The sequence below is a fragment of the Notamacropus eugenii genome, chromosome 2, assembly GCF_028372415.1.
Source record: "Notamacropus eugenii isolate mMacEug1 chromosome 2, mMacEug1.pri_v2, whole genome shotgun sequence".
Taxonomy (NCBI): Eukaryota; Metazoa; Chordata; class Mammalia; order Diprotodontia; family Macropodidae; genus Notamacropus; species Notamacropus eugenii.
The window spans coordinates 538,243,111-538,260,336 of record NC_092873.1 but is presented as its reverse complement, the minus strand read 5'-3'; the positions used below and the strand labels follow the sequence as shown (position 1 = coordinate 538,260,336).

Genomic DNA, 17,226 nt, shown 5'->3' with positions numbered 1-17,226 from the left:
TTTCTCATTTTATTCTTCACCAGTTTATAAGTCTTAAAAATTGTTCATTTTTAAAATGTTGATGCTGTGGTACAAATTATTCTGGCTCTGCCCCTTTCACTCTGGTTCTAATCTTAAAGTCTCTTTGAAATCCTCATTTCTTATAGCACATTTGGGCCGCAGCAGGAAACTGAATCATTTCCATCTGAACTGTCTTAGGAAGATTCTGAAGATCACCTGGCAGGATAAAGTACCACACACTGAAGTCCTTGCTCCAGCTGAACTGCCAAGCATTCAAACTATGTTTCAGAGAGCTCAACTCCAATGGGATGGTCATGTTGCTCAAATGCAAAATGTATGCTTGCCAAAAAGACTATTTTATGGAGAACTCACATGGGGCAGGCAATCACATGGTGGTCAGAAGAAGTGATACAAGGACACTCTTAAGAACTTTGGATTTGACTGTCCAACATGGGAGACACTGTCACAGGACTGCTCAGCATGGTGTGCCCACATCAGAAAGGGTGTTGTGCTCTATGAGCAAAACAAAATTGAATCGAGGATGTGCAAATTTAGAGTATCCGAGTTTGTATTGGTCTGATCAGACATCGTTGGAGACATTGAAACTTGAGTTTATCAAGGTGATGCCATTTTGGTTCTCATGGAGAACGAAGGACAATAACTGACCAGACCACAACTTGGTCAGCCATTCTCAATTGATGAGCATCTCTTTAGTTTCTAGTTATTGCCATCACCAAAAAGACTTGCTATAAATATTTTTGTGCAATTAGGACCTTTTCCTCTTTCTTTCATTTCTTTTAATTATGGGTATAGCAGTTGGATAGCAGGGCAAGGGGCGTGCACTATTTAGTTACTTCTCATGCATAATTTCAAATTGCTTTCCCAAATGATTACACCTGTCCACAGGACCACTAATAGGGTGTCAGTTGGTCTCTTTTCTATAGCCCCTTGAATACTGCTTGTTTTTCTTGCTTTGTTACCTTTCCTGATCTGATAGGTTTAAGGTGCATTCTCAGTTTTAATTCACCTTTCTCTGTTTCTTAGTGTTATAGAACATTTTTCATATGGGTATGGATTGCTCTGGGTTCTTCACTTGAGAACTCCCTATTCATATTCTTAGACCATCTATCAACTGGGGAAGACTCATATTCTATAAATTTGAATCAGTTCCTTATACATCAAAAAACGTGCTGCAAAAGATTTTTCCTAGTTAGTCATTTCCTATTTAATCTTAGTTTTCTTGGGCAAAACATTTTTTTTTTTACTTCACTATTTTTAAAAATTTTATTTATTTTAGACTAACTTAAAAAATAACACAAGCATTCCCATAGCATAGTAGAATAGAAAAAAGATGATTGCATATAAAATGGCAGTTCTATTATGTCCAACTCCCTCTTCCTTTTAAATATATAATGATGTTATCATGTAACCTTTTTTCCTCCCTCTTCTCAGCCTATGGAGAGCTACCATTACATAGACACAATCATTCTGTACTTCTATTTATCAGTTCTTTCGCTGAATGCAGATAATATCTTCCTTCATAGGTCCTTTGTAGTAATTTGGGTATTTTCATGTGAACAAAATAAAATTATCCATTTTGTTTTATACAATCTTCTCTATCTCTTGTTTTGGTCACTAGTTTTTTCTTCTACCCATAGATCTGAGAGACAATTTTATCCATGTTTGTTGAATTTACATATGTTATGTACTTTTATATCAAGCCTACATATTCATTCGGAGCTTATGTTGATATAAGGTGTGAGAGGTTGGTCTAAATTTAATCTTCATTTGTTCCATTTTCCTAGTAATTTTTATCAAGCAGTAGGTTCTTATCCTAATAGCTGGACTTCTTGTGTTTATCAAAGACTAGACTACCCCAAATATTTGCTCCTGTACGTTCTCTCTGTAATTTGTTTCCTTGAACAAGCTCTCTGGTTTTTAATCAGTTCCAGATTGTTGCTTTAGAGTGTGATTTGAGATCTGGGACTGCTAGGCCCTGATTTCCCATGATACTCTTGACCTTTTTCCCCTCCATATGTTATTTTTTTCCCTAGGAGTATAAAGAAATTCTTCTGTTATTTCATCAGTATGGCACTGAAGAGGTAAATTAGCTTAGGTGCTATTGTCATTGCCATTATACTGACTCATCCTACCTCTGAGCAATTCAGATTTTTCTAATGATATTGCTTCTGTTCAGTCATTTTCAGTCAAGTCTCACTCTTTATGCCCCCAGTTGGTGTTTTCTTGGCAAAGATACTGGAGTGGTTTGCCATTTCCTTTTCCAGATCATTTTACAGATGAGGAAACTGGGGCAAACAGGGTGAAGTGACTTGCCCAGGGTCACCCAGATAGTAAGTACCTGAGACCAGATTTAAACTCATGAAGATGAGTCTTCCTGCCTCCAGACTCAGCACTCTGTTCACAAGGCCACTTAGATGTCCTTCTCATTATTTAGATCTATTTCTGTAAAAAGTAACTTGTAGCTATGTTTACATAATTCTTTAAACACATACACATAAATATCTTTTGCTCTGCATTATCTTCACTTTCAAATATATTCTTCCCTCTCCCTTATTTGGAGAGTTATCTCCTATTGTAAAGAATAGAAAAAGAGAAAACAAATTTAAAAAGTAGTTTATCAAGACTAATGAGCACATGAAATGAGGGTGTTAGCAGTGCTTGGAGTCCATAGGTAGCCACCTCTTCAAAAAAGTTTGGAAATTCTGGTTACAATGCTCATGTCTTCATTTTACTTCCCCAACACATGCATTTTCTCATCATTCTTTCTCTTTCCCACTAAGTTCTGGTGCTAGATGGCACAGTGGATTAGAATACTGGGCTTGGAGTCAGGAAGACTCATATTCCTGAGTTCAAATCTGGCCTCAGACATTTGATAGCTGTGTAACCTGGACAAGTCAGTTAACCCTACTAGATTTGGAACTTATATGAGGACAAGGAACATTTCTCATGTGCTTTTCTATCTACTCCACTGTCTAGCAGATATGTATTGCTCATTGAGTTTCAGCAGAGTATGGAAAAATGAACAACTTGGACAGACTTGGAGAGATAGTGGAGGATGGAAGGGTCTGGTGTATCATGGTCCATGAGACCACAAAGAGTCAGACATGACTGAACAGCAGCAGTGGAATCTAAGCTCTTTGAGGGAAAAGGTTATCTTACTTTTTGTAATTACATTTCCTGTGCCTAGAAAAGTACCTATCACATACTAAACACTTAATAAATGATTTTTATTCAACCTAATATCCTTGAAGATAGGGATTTCTTTGGTTTATTTTCATATCCTGGGTACCTAGCACACAGTAGGTACTCAATACATTCTTTTTGAATGAATGATTGAGTTGAATTGAATAAAATTCTTCCTCCATGTCAGGCTATTTTTTATCCTACCAGTCATCCAGAAATCTAGAAATCAAAGGGTAGAGAGTCAAAAGTTCCCCAATGGCAGAGGACTTTGTGATAGTCAGTCACCCTCTGAAAAGAACCATGTGTATGGAATGTGATTATATTGTATTAATACCCAGGCAGAATGCTCTGAAAACTGCATGCTAAAGGTCAAGAATATTACTGTCACTCTCAGCCACTCCAGCCTTTCTCTCCTCTCTTTCAACCTTGCAAACAGGTTTATGTATGTCACCTGAGCAATCCATTCTTTGGTTTAGCTAAGACTGTTTCCATGGGAAAGCCCATTATTTCCTGGACATTCAGTAGCTCATGATTTAAACTCTCTAGTGAATTCAAACCTCCCCATCTTGGAAAGGTGATACGGGGCTCAGTTCTTGGAAAAAGACAGTTTGTTCCTTCCAGATGTATGTTCCCATTCAGAGGAACACATTTTTCACTAAGGCTGCCAGGACTGCTTTGCCAACTAATGCTATGACACTGTTCGATAGACTGGACAAAGCTCTTTAAGCTTCACAGGTAGCATGGCACAGTGGGTAAAGAGCCAGGGGAGATCAGGAACAATAAGAGCTGGAATTTAAATAGGGCCTTAACATTTGCAAGGTCCTTTGATGTCCTGGAAAGTGAGGGCTAGGATCACTTGCTTTTCACAGATGAAGAAACTGAAGAAAATGGGTTAAATGATTTGCCCAGGGTCACACAGCTGGTAAATGTTTGAAACAGGATTCAAATTTAGATTTTCCTGACTTCAGGTCAGCATTGGATTCACTGCATCAATGAGTTAATGAGGAAGATTTGGGTTCAAGTCTCACCTTTGATACATGATAAGGATAATGGGCAAATCACTCAATGTCTAAGGGCCCCAGGCAATTCTTTGAGAAAATTAATTGCAAAGCAAGGACCAAAGAATGAGTTCTTTACATCATGGAAGCCATTGGTCTGGACTAAAGGACAAACATGTATGACTGCATCATAAGCCCAATAGAACCTCTGATTAGCTATGCGTGCTGGTGTGCCTATGACCCCCTTCATATCTCTGGGTGGAGGAGGTGGAGATGGCAGAGAAGAAGCAATATAGCCAGGAATGAAAAATCTTTCTGCTCTGTCACTGGAATCTTTGAATCTCAAAGTTAGAAGGGATGTGAGAGGGAATCAAAGAGAGAATAACCCCTCCAATGTCCCTGACATGGGACACCCAGAAAGCTCTCTCCACACTTCCATCCACTGAGTTTCCAGTCTCCTTTGAGTCTCACTTCAGGACAACTTTCTGCAAGAAGCCTCCTTGAGCCCTTCTCCCACTGCTCATCTCCAATTTATTTTGTGTCTGTCTTGTTTATATAAAGTTGTTGAATATTATCTCCCTATTAGATGTTGAGCTCTTTGAGGGCAGGTGCTATCTTTGTCATTTCTTTGTGTTCCCAGCACTTCACACAATGCCTGGCTCAGAGTAAGAACCTCTCAATGGGTTCCTAGGCTTGCCTATGTTCTCCTGAGTGGTCCTCTATCACACTCACCTATGCCAAACCTGTCAGGAAACCTAGTTCCCTGCTGTTTCTCTCTTTGCCTTTTAGTTCCAGGCCTGCTGGTTGCAAACAAAATCTATCAGGCTGAGCCCAAAGGCACTTACTGCAGCTAGTGGCAGTAATAGGCATAATTCTTCAAGGATTATTGATGGAGACAGAGACAAGTTGATACTACACTGAGTAGTTTTAACAGCATGAAGTACATATCAGACTCTCACTCTTGTCTGACCCTACCCAGTGCTCTGGGACATAATTAGGATGTTTCCAGCATCTTTCCAGCACAACAGATTCACAACTTCACAAGTATAATCAACACAAAATGAATTGTTGCTGTGACTTGTCATCTGAAAATATCAAATACAATACTGGCTTTGGCAATGCAAAACAATGCTGAAACTCAAGACAAGAGCCAGAAAACATAATATTTACACCCACTTGCTAAACATAGGCAAGGATAAAACAGCATACTGATGCATATCTTTATGAGTGTGCATCTTTCCTTCCCAAAAAATTGTCTTGAAAGGATTAGATGATAAATTTTCTCTTTTCACAATTTTCATTGTTGTTGTTTAGTCATTTTCAATCTTGTCCAACATTTTGTGATCACTTTTGGGGTTTTCTTGGTAAAAATAATTGCATGATTTTCCATTTCCTTCTCCTGCTCATTTCACAAATGAAGAAACTGAGGCAAAAGAGTTAAGTGACTTGCCCATGGTCACACAGTTAGTAAGTGTCTTGGACAAGATTTGAACTCAGGAAGATGAGTAAAACTAAACTCAGTCTCAGTGCTGACATCTGTGCCACCTAGCTGCCCCAATAGACTTCTATCTGGCAAGAATTGTTTTGTAACAGAATCTCCCCCAGCAAGCCTCTTCTGGAGCAAAGTCTTCTCTTGCAGAAGTCTTATGTGATAAAGGCTGTTGCCAAATTTTATCTTCACTTTGTTGCATCCATCATGGTAGAGAATTGAATTTTGGTCTCCAATGTATGCACAATGGAAGGTTTTCGAAAATAACTTTTCTCAGTGTTAATTTGCCAAAGCCATGTTTCTGTAACTTCCACTTTCAGTGTGAAAAAGCATTCTGATATTGAAAATGAGCAAAAGTAGAAGCGTTATTTCTCTTGTGTCACCATATTGTAATCAGTTTTCTTGGAAGAGAGGCTTTTAGAATTTCCCAATTACCTAAGGCTTGATATGTAGAGGGGGTTTCCTGGAATGGAATCAACCTTCATTAAGGGGCTACTATGTGCAAGGCTCTGGGTGAAGAACTTTACAAATAATATCTTACATCACCCAGATTAAATATCCTTCAGGAGTCTGAAAGTATTTTGGATAATCCTCCCAAAGTCAGCATTTTTGCTACTTAATGTGTCAGTGTAGCACTGTATGTAGAGAACCAATCTGAAAGGCAGGATGAGCCCTGGGAAAGTTACTTAACCTCTAATTCCTAGGCAAGTTTCCATGGGTATGAATTGTATCACAAAACCAATCTGTATTGATAGAGGCTGTTTCCTTACTAGAAGCTCCCATTTCCAAGTCCATATCCATTTCCCTCCAGCCCCCTAGTAAATGGAAGAGAACTGACCCACAAGAAGTCAAGGAGAATAGTGATAATAAAAGTAAAAAAACAAAACAAAACAATCACGATTTTATCAACAGAAGCAGAAAAAGCTTTTTATAAACTGTAATACTCATTTCGATAAAAACACTCCAAAGCATAGGTATAAATTAATTCCTCCTTAAATTGATAAAAAAGGCATTCATTTAAAACCACCAGGAAGCATTCTTTGTGATGAGAACAAGCTAGAAATCTTCCCAGTAAGATCAGGGGTGAAATAAGGGTGCCCACTGTCACCAATATTACTCACTCTTGTATTGGAAATCTTAGTAATAGCAAGAAGAGAAAAAAGAAATGGAAGGAATCGGAATAGGTGATGAGGTAATAAAACTATCTTTTTTTGATGATATGATTATATACTTGGAAAATCTTAAACACTCAACTAAAAAGTAAGTTGAAAAATAAGTTTAGCAAAGTAGCAGGATATAAAGTAAATCCACATAAATCATCAGCATTCCTATAGATCACCACCAAAACCTTGCAAGAAGAGAAAGTAAGAGACACTCCATTTAAAATAATTCTAGGCAGTATAAAATACATGGGAGTACACCTGCCAAAACAAAAACCAGGAACTATATAAACAAAATTATTTTTAAAAACCTTTTTTATACAAATGAAATCAGATTTAAATAATTAGAGGAATATTAACTGTTTTTGAGTAGGCAGTGCCAATACAATAAACAAGGCAATTTGACCTAAATGAATTTATATATTCAAAGCCATTCCAATTAAATTCCCCAAATATTATTTTATTGAATTAGAAAAAATAATAAAATTCATTTGAAAAGCAAGAAGACAAAAATATGAAAGGTACTATTATAAAGGAAGGAGATTTAGCAGTAAATTAGATCTTAAACTGCATGTTAAGGCATTAATTATCAAAACTATCTGATACTGGCTAAGAAATAGAAAGGTAGATCAATGCAACAGAGTAGATATATGATTTACAGCAGCAAATAAATATAATAATTTTGTATTTGACAAGTATAAAAAATTAAGATTTTGGGAAAAGAATTCATTATTTCATAAAAATTATTGAGAAAACTGGAAAGTATTATGGCAGAAATTGAACATAGATCAATATCTTACACCATTTACCAAATAAGGTAAAAATGGGTATATGAACTAGATGTAAAGAGAGACATTACAAGAAAATTTTGGGGGTGGAACCAAGATGGCAGAGTAGAAGCAGAGACCTGCCTGTGCTCTTCCCCCAAGTCCCTGAAAATACCTGTAAAAATGATTCTAAACAAATTTTAGAGCAGCAGAAGCCACAAAATGACAGAATGAAATAGATTTCCAGCTTAAGACCATCTGGAAGGCCAAGAGGAAGCGTCTATTGCACCAGGTTCAGAGTGGAGCACAGCCCAGTGTGAGCTGCACCAGTGCAGATGGGACTGAAACAGGCTTCAGGCTGCTGAATCACTGGAAGCTGCTGTGTTTTCCAGACTTCTCTACTCACAAAAGCTTCAAAGGTCAGTGGGAAAGTTTTCTCACCTGAAAGAGAGAGGAATGTGGTTTGACCCCAGTTCCAGTCCCAGGGCAAATGACAGAGACTGTCACAAGGACATCTACTTCTGGAGCTCTCAACCTAAAGAATGTGGGGGAATCAGATGATCTGGGTTGCAGTGCTGGAGCAACAAGGAGAACTGGCATGACAGAGCTGATGATGGCTGTGGAGAGGGAATCCTACTTACAATTCCAGGACAGAAAAGAGTGCTTGTGGTTGCTCACAGACCAGAGTGCAGGCCAGGAGAGGAATAAACACCTCTTCTTTTATCATACCACTTTGGAGGAACCGAGAATTTACAGATTACCTAGAGATATCTCTGAAAACAACTCCACAAACTCCCTGAAGCTTGAGACAGTACATCTTCCACTCAACAAAGAGCTCAAAAGTCAAGTAATTGGCTGGGAAAATGATCAAAAAGGGGAAAAACATGACTACAGAAGGTGACTTTCTTGGTGAAAAGGTATTTTTTTTTCTTACAAGGAAGATCAAAGCATACAACTGGAGGAAGACAGGAAGCTCCTACATTCAAAGTCTCCAAGAAAAATATGAAATTATCTCAGGCAATAGAAGATCTCAAAGAGGATTTTGGAAATCAAGTAGAAGAAAGTAGAAAGAAGTAGAGGAAAAATTGAGAAGAAAAATGAGAGTAATGCAATAAAATCATGAAAAATGAGCCAACAAACTTGCTAAAGGAGATCGTCCCAAAATTCTGAAGAAAATAAGACCTTCAAAAATAGACTAACTCAAATGGCAAAAGAGATCTAAAAAGTCAATGAGAAAAATATCTTAAAAAGCAGAATTGGCCAAATGGAAAAGGAGGTCCAAAAGCTCACTGAAGAAAACAATTCCTTGAAAATTAGAATGGAGCAAATGGAAGCTAATGACTTTATGAGAAATCAAGAAATTATAAAATAAAACACAAAAAATTAAAAAATGGAAGATAATGTGAAATATCTTATCGGAAAAACAACTGACCTGGAAAAAAGGTCCAGGAGAAGTAATTTAAAAATTATTGGCCTACTTGAAAACCATGATCCAAAAAAGAACCAAGACATCTTCTTTCAAGAAATTATCAAGGAAAACTTCCCTGATATTCTAGAACCAGAGGGTAAAATAGAAATAGAAAGAATCCCACAGATCACCTCCTGAAAGAGGTCCCAAAAAAGAAAACGCCTAGGAATATTATAGACAAATTCCAGAGTTCCCATGTCAAGGAGAAAATATTACAAGCAGTCAGAAAGAAACAATTGGATTCTTGTGGAAACACAATCAGGATAACACAGGATTTAGTTTGGAATATGATATTCCAGAGGTCAATGGAGCTAGGATTAAAAACAAGAATCACCTACACAGTAAAACTGAGTATAATACTCCAGGCAAAAAAAAATAGAATTTCAATGAAATTGAAGATTTTCAAGCATTCTTATTGAAAAGATCAGAGCTGAATAGCAAATTTGACCTTCAAATACAAGAATCAAGAGGAACATGTAAAAGTAAATAGGAAAGAGAAACCTAAGGATCTCATTAAAGTTGAACTGTTTACATTCCTTCATGGAAAGATGACATTTGTAACTCATGAGACCTTTCTCAGTATTAGGGTAGTTAGAGGGAATATACATATGTATGTATGTATGTATGCATGTGTATATTATATGTGTTAGTATATGTGTAGGTATGTATATGTTTATTATATGGGTATGTATGTATATGTATATATACATATATATACATATATAGAAAGAGGGAGAGAGAGAGAGAGAAAGAGAGAGAGAGAGAGAGAGAGAGAGAGAGAGAGAGAGAGAGAGAGAGAGAGCGCACAGGGTGAGCTGAATATAAAGGGAGGATATCTAAAAATGGATTAAGTGTTGAGTGGACTGTACTGGGAGAAAGAAAAAGGGAGAAGTAGAATGTACTAAATCATCACACATAAAAGAGAAAAGAAAGAACTTTTAAATGGAGGGGAACTGAGGGGAAGTGAGAGGGAATAAGTGAGCCTTACTCTCATCAGATTTGGCTTAAGGAGGGAATGACACACATTCAACTGGGTATGGAAATCTACCTTACCTGCAGTAAGGCAGGGGGGAAGGGGACAGGAGAAGAAGGTTAATAGAAGGAACGTCAGATTAGGGCATAGGATAATTAGAAGCAAACATTATTGTGGGAGGACAGGTCAAGGAAGAGAATAGAATAAATGAAGGGCAGGACAGGACAGAGGGAAATGTGGTTAGACTTTCCCAACAAGATTTCTACGAAAGTGTATGGCTTCACATGTATGACCTATATTGAATTGCTTGCTTTCTCAGTGAGGGTGGATGGGGAGGCAGGAAGGGAGTGAACATGGAACTCAAACCTCTAAAAATGAATGTTAAAAATTGTTTTTTCATGCAACTGGGAAATAAGTTGTACTGACACTGGGGTATAGAAATCTATCTTGTCCTACAGGAAAACAGAGGGGAGGGAAATAGGAGAAGGTGGATGATAGAAGGGAGACAAATTGGGAAACGGAGTAGTTGTGGTGCACTCTGTCCTGGGATGGGGGGGGGGGAGAGAGGGACAGAAAATTTGGAATTCAAAATATTGTGGAAGTGAATGTTGAGAACTGAAAATAAATAAATTATATTAAAGAAAAAAAAAGAAAATTTGAAGAACATGGAACATATTACTTATCAGACTTATGGATAGGTGAACAATTTATGAATAAACAAGAGAAAGAGCAGAGTGAGGAATATAGATAATTTTGATTACATTAATTTAAAAAGGTTTTGTACAAATAAAACTAATGTAGCCAAGGTCAAGAGGAAAGCAGAAAATTGGGAAAATTTTTTACAGACAGCTTCTCAGGTAAGGGTCTCATAGCTCAAATACATGAGGAACTTTGTCAAACCTATAAGAATATGAGTCATTCCCCAACTGACAAATGGTCAAAGGATATAAAAGGTAATTTTCTGATGAAGAAATACAAACAACTTATAGTCACATGAGAAAAATGCTCTAAATCATTATTGATCAGAGAAAATCAAATTGGAACAACCTTGACTTATAATTTTGCACCTATCAGATCAGCTAAAATCATTGAAGGGGAAATCGACAAATGTTGGAGGAGATATAGAAAAATTGGGACATGAATTTGTTGCTGTAATTGTGAAATGACCCAATAATTTTGGAGAACAATCAGGAATTATGTACAAACAATCTCTAAACTGCAAAAATACCACTACTATTAGGAAAAAAGGAAAAGAACGTATATGTTCTACAATATTTACAGTAGCTCTCTTTCTGGTGGCAAAAGACTGGAAATTGTGGGGATGCTGTTAATTGAGGAGTGGCTGAACACATTGTGATGTAATAATACTGTGCTATAAGAATTGATGTGTTTGATGATCTTAGAAAAAAACGAATAGACTTGTATGAAATAATGAAGAGCAAAATAAGCATAAGAAAGAGTATGCAGTATACATAACAGAAATATTGTTTTCAAAATAATTTTGAGTGCCTAAGTCATTTTGACTTATAAATACCCAAATGAACTATAAAAGGCCTACGAAGAAAATTATTCTCTGCATCTAGAGAAAGAACTGATAAATAGAAGTATGTATAGAATGGGTTTGCACACATACCACACACACACACACGCACACACACATACACACACACACACACTTGTATATGATAGTAGCCATCTCTAGGTCAGGGTTGAGGGAGGGAAGAAATAAAGGAAAAAATAGTTGCATGATAATTTTATTATATATTTAAGAGGAACAGCAAATTGTACATAATAGACTTGCAGTTTCATGTGCAATCATCTCTTTATTACACTGTTATGAAAATGCTTGTTTTATTCCATAAATTAAAAATTAAATAGATAAAAATTAAAAATAGAAATCAATGGTTACAAATGGGTCATCCTTTTTGTATCAACACATAGTTAGAAGAAAGGAAAAACTAGATATATCTCTATGCAGTTATGACATCTTTAATTTGGCCTATTCCAACTAAAATAGTAAAATTAACAAAGGAATCATTTATTGATTTTTAAAACTTTCTGATAGAAATGTCACAGAAGTAAAGCAATCTCCACAATGAGGAGGGCAGAACCAGAAAGCATCCCAACTTGACAACACTTGACAGATACAGCAGTCATGGGCAGCAGTAATTTGGAATAGTTTCACCATGTTATAGAGTGAGTGGTGAAAGACTGTGACAAGTCTCATGTCACAAAACAGCAGACAATAGGCCTGCAAAGAGTTTCCTACAAAATCCAATTAGAGCCGATCATGCCAAGAGCATCCACAAAAGAGCCTGGGAGGACAGCAGTAGATTCTAGATGGGACAGATCATCCAGCCTTACTTGATTCTCACCATTGATGATGATACAAACACACCTGCCACATAACCAACCATGAAAAGGCCCTTAAATATACTACATTAAGGGATAAATTTTCCAGATGCATGAAAGAGAAGATGATCAAATGACTGGGTGCGTTGTAGGAAGCCTCACATTTACAGAATACTTTACGTTTTGCATCTGTAAGATGGAGATCATAATAGCACCTACCTCACAGGGTTGTTGGGAGATGGAAATGAGACACAACATGTAGAATGTTATAGAAATACAAGCTATTATTAATAATGATTAATATTGTTGTTCAGTTGTTTCAGTCATGATGTTATTTAATATCTCGAAGGTCCCTACCTTACAGAGCTCTAGTGAGAATACATAAAGAGAATGTATGTAAAGAGAGGGACCTCGAGGAGGCTAAATGACATCCCCATAGTCTTATGATGAGGATGCAGTAGTGGCAGGACTAAAACACAGTGCTCAGCCCATTGTTCTATACTATCTTCTACATGACTTCCATGAAGACCTAACTCTCCACGCCTTCCCTTGCAACAACTCACCTCTGATGTTTCCATGTGTAACCCTACACAAATCACTTAACATTCTTGGGCTTCAGCTTCCTTATTTGAAAAATGAGAAAGTTGGATTTGATGACTTCTCAGTTCTATATTGGGCCAGTTAGGTGGCACAATGGTCAGAGCACAGGGGAGTCAGGAAGATCTGAGTTCAGGCATTTATTAAGCTGTGAAAACCTGTCACTTAACCCTATTTGCCTCAGTTTCCTCATCTGTAAAACAACTTAGAGAAGGAAATGGCAAACCACTCCAGTATCTTTACCAGGAAAACTCTCAAAAGGAATCATAAGCATTGGACATGACTGAAAATGACTGAGTAACAGCAGCAATGAGTGCTATATTAGCTCTAGATGTCAGAAATAGTCTATGTGCCTCTGGACCTTTTCATCAGATAAGACACAGGATAACAGAATTTTGGAGCAAAAAGAGATCTCAAAGCTAATTCAGTCCAACACCTACAGTCTGAGGAAACTGAGACCCTCAGTAGGGAAATCACTTGCCCATGGTCACACAGGCAAGGTAGTAAATGTCAGAGTCAGGATTCTATAAATTTTCATGAGAATACTGGACCCCAAACTTCTCAAAATATTCTATTCTTGAATATTTCATATCACTTAAACAAGTTACTGGCTGCCCCAAGTAATGTCAGGATTTTGATCAATGCAAATCACTAATTTGGAAAGTTCCATCACATGTCCCCTCTTACATACAGAGGTAATTGTATTAACTGCATTTTCCTTTGTAGGGACAAATTTATACTGTATGAAAGTCTAAGAATTACTACATATATCTTCAGAATTTTAAGAAAATAATAAGATTTCCATTTCACACATTGAGGGTAATGTGCTAAAAATGATAAAGTTTCCTTCTTTCTATAGAAGTGAAAATTTTCTTATTTAGTTGAGGTACTCCTGTCACAGAAAGTTTAAAAAACCAATCCCAGAGATCCTGGGGACCAGAATGGCTGCCCTTCAAAAAGGCAATTAACCACCTCCCTCTATTGAACATTTCCTACCCAAATGGGACATGCTAATTCAGTGAAATGAGTGGTGTGGTCTGTTCATTTTTTTGCTAATAATTTAAAATGATCAGAGTTAGGCTTGATGGTTTCTGAGATTCTTTCCAGATTAATATCCTATCAACTTTAACATTCTTACATTTCTTTTTCACAGAATCATAGAATTGGAAGGGACTTTGGTGGCTATACCTGAGCAAAACTATTCTTGATGACATCTCCAACTAGTTCTCCTCTGTATTGCCTTGAAGGCCTCAAATGTGGGGAACCCACTACCTCTGGAGGCCCCCCAAATCCATATGTAGAATACTAGCCCTCCACAGTTCCAGTTCTCGGCTTCCCTGGTTTTCTTCAAATCAATTCAAAATCTGCCTTCTTCAAGAAGCCTAGTTCTCTTTAATGCTAGTCTTCCTTCTGTTGATTATGTCCAGTTTAGTGGACAAGTCAGTCAATAGCATTAATAAAGGATCTGCCATGCACCAGGTCCTATGATGAGTGCTGAGGATAAAAAGAAAGACAAAAGAAAGTCCCTAAACTCCAAAAGCTCGTAATCTCATGGGAGAAACACCAAGCAAACAGATAAATACAATCAAGTTATACACAAGATCAACAGGAAATAAGGAACAAAGGGAAGTCACTAGAATTAAGAGGAATTGGGAAAGGATTCCAGTAGAAGTTAGGATTTGGGTGGGGGTGGGGTGGGGTTGATGCAATACACAGGAATGAGGAGGGGGAAATGCAGAGGGAGAACATTCTCAGAATGCTGGATAGTCAGAGAAAATGCCTGGAGCTGAGCTTTGAAGTACCTTGCTCAGGGAACAGCAAAGGGGACAGTGTCACTGAATTGAAGACTACATAGAGAGATGCTAAGTGTAAGAAGGTTAGAAAAGTGTGGGAGTTAGGAAATGTTTCAAAAGATTTTGATTTTGATCCTGAAGGTGATAGGGAGCCATTGGGGTTACTGAGTTGTAGAGTGATATGGTCAAACTCTGAGGAAATCACTTTGTCTGCTTAATAGAGGATGGATTGAAGTGGGGAGAAACTTGAAGCTAAAAGACTCATCAGAAGTGTATTGCAATTATCCAGACATGAGGTGATAGAAGATTGTACCAGACTGGTGGCAGTGTCAGAGGAGAGAACGTCTATACTTGAGAGATGTCTCAAAGATGAAATGGACAGACCATGGTGACAGATTGGAAATGAAGGAAAATATGCCATTTATTCTGCATCTATATTGTTTGTGCCTAGTTTTTGCCAGACTCTTTTTCAGTTTTCCCAACAGCTTTTATAGAATAGTGAGTTCTTGCCCCCAAACTTGGATCTTTAGATTTATCACACCCTAGATAATTATGGCTTTTGCCTCTGTATATTATATTCCCAATTAATTCCAATTATTATTCATACTATTTCTTAGGTGATACTAGATCATTTTGATGATTATTTCTTGGTAATATAGTTTGAAATTTGATATTGCTAGGCCACGTTCCTCAACATTTTTTTTTCATCAATTCTCTTGATATTTCTGACCTTTCATTGTTCCATATGAATTTGTTATTTTTTCTAGTTCTATAAAACGATTCTTTGTCAGTTTGATACAACATTGACTAAACACATTAATTCATGTAGAACTCTCATTTTTTATTATATTAGCTTGGTCTACCTACGAGCAATTAGTATTTCTCCATTTGTTTAGAACTGTCTCTATTTGTATGAAAAATGTTTTGTAATTTTGTTAGTATAGATACTGGATGTGTCTTGGCAGATAGACTTTCAAGTATTTTATATTGTTTGCAGTTATTTTAAATGGAATTTAATTTTCCATATCTTTCTGCTGAATTCCATTAGTAATATGTAGAAATGCTGGTCGTTTAGCTAGGTTTATTTTACATCCTGCAATTTTGCTGAAGTTGTTAATTTTTCAATTAATTTTTTACTTTCTTATATGGGTTTTCTCAGCATACTTTCCCATCATTTGCAAAGATTGCTAAGTTTGTTTGCTTGTTGCCTATTTTTATGGCTTCAATGCCTTTTTCTTCTCTTATTGCTATAGCTAGCATTTCCAGTACAATACTGAATAGTAATGGCAATACAGGACAGCCTTGTTTCACCCGGACCTTATTTGGAAGGCTTCTACTTCATCCCCATTACAGATAATATCTTTGAACTTGAATAACTACTACTTATCACTTAAAAAAAACTTTCCATTGATTCATGTGCTTTTGAGTGTTTTTAAAAGGATTGAATGCTGTATTTTGTCAAAATATCAAAAATTTTATCTGCATCTATTGTTATAATTGCATGATTTTTGCCGGTTTTATTATTTATATGGTAAATTATGCTGATAATTTCCTTGATACTGAACCAGCATTCCCAGTAGGAATCCCACCTAATGATAGTGTATGATCTTTGTGATATATTGCTGCAATCTTCTTGATAATATTTCACTTATAATTTTTGCATCAACATTCATTGGGAAAATTGGTCTACGGTTTTCTTTTTGTGTTTTTGCTTTTTCTGATTTAGGCATCAAAACTCTATTTGTGCCAAGAAAGGCATTTGGTAGGACTCTACCTATGTATTTCAAATAGTTGACATAGCATTGGAATTAATTGTTCTTAAAATGGTTGGTAGATTCGCTTGTGATGCCTTCTGGTCCTGGGGATATTTTTCTTAGGGAACTCATTGATAGTTTGTTCAATTTCTTTATTAAGATAGACTATTTAACTAATTTTCTTCTTTTGTTGAAAAGATCAATTTATATTTTTGTAAACATTCACCTCTTTTATTTAGATTGCCTGTTTTACTGGTATATAACTGAGCAAAACAGGTATGAATAATGGCTGTAATTTCGTCTTCATTGATGGTGCATTCACTCTTTTTTGTTTTTGATACTGATAATTTGATTTTCTTCTTTCTATTTTCTAATCAAATTATCCAGTGACAATTATTTTTTTTTCCATAAAGCCATATCCTGCTTTTATTTATTAGATTAACGACTAATTTACTTTTAATTTCACTAACATCTCTTGATTTTTAGAATTTCCATTTTGGTGCTTAATTGGGAATTTTTAAGGTTTCCCTCCAGTTTTTTAGTTGCATGCATATTATTTAAGTTTAGATTATTTGGTTTCTGATGAATTTTAATATGCATATTTCCAATGCCTTTTGCTGAATTTATTTTTATTACATTAAAGTCTCAAAAAGATGTATTTAATACTTCTG

At 36.4% G+C, this 17,226-nt stretch overlaps 1 protein-coding gene across 1 annotated transcript in view; it reads right to left on the bottom strand.

Moving 5' to 3' along the window:
- ST6GALNAC5 (ST6 N-acetylgalactosaminide alpha-2,6-sialyltransferase 5) overlaps nt 1–17,226 on the bottom strand; it is a 243,791-nt gene that overhangs the window by 205,198 nt on the left and 21,367 nt on the right. The gene's annotated exons all lie outside the window — the stretch shown is intronic.